General features: G+C 35.8%; 1 non-coding gene across 1 annotated transcript in view; it reads left to right on the top strand.

Annotated features, from left to right (window-relative positions):
* The first annotated feature begins 257 nt into the window (after positions 1 to 257).
* LOC111549678 overlaps positions 258 to 6,000 on the top strand; it is a 34,166-nt gene continuing 28,423 nt past the window's right edge. Inside the window, exon 1 of the transcript XR_004229066.1 lies at positions 258 to 377. This is a non-coding gene — a transcript (uncharacterized LOC111549678). The remainder of the gene's footprint in view (positions 378 to 6,000) is intronic.

Below are 6,000 nucleotides of genomic sequence, written 5' to 3'. Positions count from 1 at the left end.
GTGTACAAAGCTTATTGGATAAATGTCTTTAGGAAAGGAAAAGACATTAGTCTCTTAGTGATCAATAGGATAATAAATTGTGCTTTGTTTCTTTACCTGGATTTCATGTTTATCTTTAGAATAAATGTTAGCTTGCTCACTGCTTCTGTGGCTTTAAGGCTTGCAGTGTGGTGAAACACATAATCTTTTTCTTCACAGTTAGCAAATCCTTAGCTTCTCCACTGGACAAATAGTCATGTGAGTAGAGAGAACATAAAATCAAAGCAACAAGAAGCTAGGGCAGAGGATTCAGAGGGCAAGCAAGCATGGGCCAGAACTTTGACAGCATTCATCCAGCAGCATGTGAACTCCAAAGAGAACCAGATCTTCAAAGAGAAGTATCTGTTTTCTACCCACCAAAAACACCCACATTTTCCCCTCCAAGATGCTCAGGACTCTGTGTCATTATTTTGGAGGAACTGTCCCTTTATCATGTTGTCAATATTCATAAAATGGCCGGTTTCTGACTACCCAGTACTTAAGAGCAAATACAAGTAACTTTAAAAAATAATAGCAATTTAACTATGTTGTCCATTCAGCTCTAATTCAGAAGTAATCAGGACTTAAGATTCTGTAAGAGCCCATATGGAAATGTTTGTCATTAGCAAGGATATAAAAGGAAGAGAGGAGAGTTTTGTTCTCTCTTTTCCTCTTTGCCTTTTATCAGAGTTTCGTTTATTGAAACCATCAGCTTCCTGACATCCTGAAAGATTCAGACATAAAGAATAGGAAGAAGGACCAGACATGGTGGCTCACGCCTGTAGTCCTAGCACTTTGGGAGGCCGAGACAGGTGGATCACAAGGTCAGGAGATCGAGATCATCCTGGTTAACATGGTGAAACTCCGTCCCTACTAAAAATACAAAAAATTAGCCAGATGTGGTGGCAGGTGCCTGTAGTCCCAGATACTTGGGAGGCTGAGGCAGGAGAATGGCGTGAACCCGGGAGGCGGAGCTTACAGTGAACCGACATCATGCCACTGCACTCCAGCCTAGGTGGCAGAGAGAGACTCCGTGAAAAAAAGAATGGAAAGAGAGAATGTAAAATAGACCTTTGTAGCTTTTTCTTTAAATTTTCCTCCCTACTGACCCATTCTGAAAGCAAGAGTTATTTATTATATTCTTTGCCCCGCTTTGGTTAGCTGGCAGAAATAGAGGTTTCTCTCCTTTTCCCTTTTGCCCCCTAGTAAATAAAATCTGTCCAACATTGATTGTAAATGTAGACAATCATCAACAGATTCTTTGAAATCAAAGTTAAAATTAAACATACTCAAGAGTAGCCAGTAGTCCTCCCAGACGAGAATGTAACATGGAGGCATGGACATTATTTAACAAATATTTATGGTCTTCCTACTATGTGCCAGGCACTCTACTAGCATCTTGAATCAGAATGTAGATATTCAGAAGGAACAATTTCAAACCAGAGAGGAGGACAAATTACAGGATGGTTTTAATTTCCCTCACAAATGTTCCAAAGAGTGTGTCTTTTTAGTAACCTTCCACACAAATGGGTGTGTTGCTGAACAGGTGCAGATAAGATGTGCATGTCTTTCACTGAGTTGCATTTATATGCCTCGTTATTTCTACATAAATATACCCAGCCTGGCTTTTGTTCATTGCCATTTAGAGTGATGGTGATTAAAGTAAATACAACTGTACAAATAGGAATGCTTTAAAATAATGGTATAATCATTACTAATTCATTTTATATTTATTGTAGTATTAGTCCTAATGAACCTTCTTGATATTGATGTGGGTGTTACAAGTACTCTAAAATTTTCACTGTGAGTCACTATTAATTAAATGAATGGTTATTATTACCTGTTTAATGGGCCTAGGAGGGATATTATTTTGGTGTTTATAAAAATCAATAGTAATGTCTTAATAGTAAAAACTTGTTTTTATTCTTTCATGTTGATTATTGGTACTGCTTAATTAATGTGTGCTTATTGTACAATAATATAGTTAGGCAGACTCCAAGCTCATGATATTCCTGTAAGGTCTTCTCTGCCCACCAAAGACAGAGAAAACCATATTAAAATAACCCTGAGATGGAGTAAACTTTTTTGGTAACTCTTTGAAATTGATAGCCCATGTGTGGTTTATACAGAATGCTCTCAATTAACCAATTATTAGAACAATCAGCATATTTTCCTGACAGTAAGTTATATAAGGTGATATAAAAGGGCTTGAAATTATAAATTAGCATTTTCTTCTACTCTGCACTGATAGAATATTTTATAGTATTCGAAGGCCTTTGACAACCATTGTTCTACTCAAATTATTATTGTCACAAACATTCTTTTTGGTAAGAAGCAATGTACTTAGTTGTACAGTGAAGGATTCAGTTAAGAAACTAATTTAGAAATCTTGTTTTTGGGGCTGAATCCATATGACTTTAGCCATCCTAAGTATTAGTGTTATTATTTATAAAAGGATACCAAAAGTGCCTACCTCATAGATTTATGAAGCATTCACTCAGTAACTGGCATGTCCTTCACTTTCCATTTGTGTTAACTCCTACAGTTACTATAGACAGTTAGGTGGGGGATGAATGAAGCTGGAGCAGGTTATGGACCTATCTAAGTAACACAGTTGTTGGTAACAGAAAAGGGACACGATGGAAGAAATGCAGAAGGGAGCAGAATAAGGAAGAAAGTGACAAAGCTGGCTGCGGAAACAGCTCCCACAGGCATGTAGGCAGTCAGGCACCAGTTGCCGGAGGGCAGACATTGTCATTTCTATAGGATTCCTTCCTTCCCTGCTGGATGGAGAACAGCAGAGAAGGAAGCACACCCTTGGATCTGCTGAAGGCTGGAATACTAAAACTCCAGACCACACAATCTACACGGAGTGAGGAGGCTGTGAGCCAAGCTTTCCAAAGGGTGCGTCACAGGTGGGAATTCACTGCCCAAAGTGGGACTCACTCTTATCAAATTTTATACACCTGAATTAACTAACGATTTGATTTAGTTCATGAGTTAGCATGAAATACTGGAAGTAAAAAGTAATAATTCTTTCAACAGTACTTCTCAAACTGTGTTTTGCATAAAATAGGATTACGATAAATGTCAAAATGTATAAGATATATAATTTTAATGACTAGTTTGTAATTAAAAATTATATTAGTCATGAGTATGTGAATATATACCAAAATTACTATTGTAAAATATTAGAGATTAGTTTTTACTTAATATGAAATACCACATGATGTTTTAAATCTGTACATATACATGACTTTCTAGATTTATATATATCTAGAAATATATATGTATATATGCATACACATATATGTGTGTGTAGATATATATCAGTTTCTAGATATAAAATATTTATTATAGCAATATATATTACTTAAAAAGCAAAAACCAGACTGATAATTATTTAATAGCATATAAAATGCATTTAATAGAATTTTTTAATTAAAATATGAGTTTAAATTTTACCATATTTTGAAAAATTAACCTTTAATTTTTTGGTAAGAAGCAATGTACTTAGTTGTACAGTGAAGGATTCAGTTGAGAAACTAATTTAGAAATCTTCTCTGCTTCCTTCTCTGCTGTTCTGCATCCGACAGGGAAGGAAAGAATCCTGTAGAAAGTAATGCATCAAGTATTGTTAAATCTCAATACATATATTAAATAGATACTTAACTAATTTATGTTACCAAGAGTTTCATTACATGGTGACTTACAGTATAATTTAAATTATGGTGCAAATTGAAATACTCTTAATATCTAAGCACAAAGAATCAAAAGTAAAAGTGGGAAATTTCAAATGGAGAGAAAATTGTAGTTGGTATTGGGTTTTTCATTTTGTTTTGTAGAGAATACAAGATTTACAAGTCATTTAATATTAAATAAAAATAAGAACCAGATGCTTATTCATAAATAAAGCCAGTATTTTAAATATTGATAAATTGCATGTAAATTACATGTAATGGTTTGTTCACTAGAGTAGCAGTGAAGCGTGAATGGTGGAAGAATAAAAGGGAGGGAAAATAGTACGAAAATACAGAGATAGCAATATGAAAGCTATATTGAGGGACAAAGGAAGTGATGAGAAAGGAAGTGTAATTGAAAAGAAGGAAGAAGAAGAAATAAGACATACAGTCATATATTGCTTAATTATGGGGACAGATTCTGAGAAATGCATCATTAGGCAATTTTGTAGTTGTGCTGACATCATGGAGCGTACTTCGCAAACCTTCAAGTAGGTATATAACCTACTACAATCCTAGGGTACATGGTATGGCCTGTGGCTCCTAGGTTACAAACTGGTATAGCATGTTGCTGTGCTGAATACTGTAGGCAATTGTAACACAATGGGAAGCAAATGTGTACTAAGCATACCTAAACATAGAAAAGGTAAAGTAAAATTAGGATATTGAAGATAAATATATGGTACACGTGTACAGAGCACTTACTATGAATGGAGCTTGCAGGACTGAGAGTTGCTGTTGGTGAGTGACTGTGAAAGCCTAGGACATAACTATACATTACTGTAGACTTGGTAAACACTATACACTTAGGCGACACTAAATTTATTTTTAAAGACTGGGTGTGGTGGCTCATGCCTGTAATCCCAGCACTTTGGGAGGCCGAGGTGAGCAGATCATGAGGTCAAGAGATCAAGACTCTCCTGGCCGACATGGTGAAACCCCATCTCTACTAAAAATACAAAAATTAGCTGGGCATGGTGGCACACCTGTAGTCCCAGCTACTAGGGAGGCTAAGGCAAAGGAATCTCTTGAACCCAGGAGGTGGAGGTTGCAGTGAACTGAGATCGCGCCACTGCACTCCAGCCTGGAGACAGGCGAAGACTGCATCTCAAAAAAAAAAAAAAAAAATTCAAAAAAATTCTCTCTTCAATAATAAATTAATCTTAGCTTAACTTTTTAACTTTATAAACATAAATTTTAAAAAACTTTTTGACTCTTTTGTAATAACAGCTTAAAACACACATTGTACAACTGCAGACAAATACTTCCATTCTTCATATCCTTATTCTATAAACTTTGTTCTAGTTTTAATTTTTTTCTTAAATTTTTAAACTTTATTTTGTTAAAAGTTAACACTGACACACACACATTAGAATCAGGATCACCAATATCACTGTCTTCCACCTCCACATCTTGTCCCACTGAAAGGTCTTCAGGGGCAGTAACATGCACGGAGCTGTCATCTCCTATGATAACAAGGCCTTCTTCTGGAGAAACTCCTGAAGGACCTGCCTGAGGCTCTTTTTGAGGAGATGTCACTCTTTTCAAAAATATGTCCATGGTGGTTTGCTTGATCTGTTTCTTTTTTTATCATAGATTTTTGTAATAATGTATTGTGCTGCTATGTAATGACAACTGTGACATCACTAGGCAAGAGGAATTTTTCAGCTCCATTATAATCTTAGGAGACTACTGCCATATATGTGGTCCATCCTTGACCAAAATGTTGTTATGGGGCACATGACTGTGTTGAGAAAGCCTGGTATAATGATGTGGGGGATCCTGTGGGGATTCCCAGAGTGGGTTTCAGGAATTAAAAACCTGTTACAGAATTTTGTAATAAACATTAGATGGGAAATCTAATTTGTGTAGCTTTTCAACTATTTTTTCATCATTGCTTACTGTTTAGAATAAGGCAAAAAGGTATTCCCTGGGATTGTAGATCACAAAGCACTATTAAACTCATATTATAGGTAGAAAAAAAAAGAAAAAAGAAAAACACCAAAACTGGGACACTGTGAGGTTTTCTGACTAGTACAAGTCCCAGCAGTGTTGATAATATTTGCAATTTGTAAAACCACTTTCCCATGACAAAGAAAAAGATAAATGGGGGAAAAGGGGCGTCTGTTCAATTGTTAACACAACGATGGTGGCATCTTTATATATCTTCCGGGTAAGACTAAGATGCTAAAATAATTCTGGTCTCACTCTATTTCCTGAAGTGTTAAATCTCTCTTACACT

The sequence above is a fragment of the Piliocolobus tephrosceles genome, chromosome 7, assembly GCF_002776525.5.
Source record: "Piliocolobus tephrosceles isolate RC106 chromosome 7, ASM277652v3, whole genome shotgun sequence".
Taxonomy (NCBI): Eukaryota; Metazoa; Chordata; class Mammalia; order Primates; family Cercopithecidae; genus Piliocolobus; species Piliocolobus tephrosceles.
Note: the sequence above shows the minus strand (reverse complement) of the source record. Positions and strands in the feature narration are given on the sequence as shown.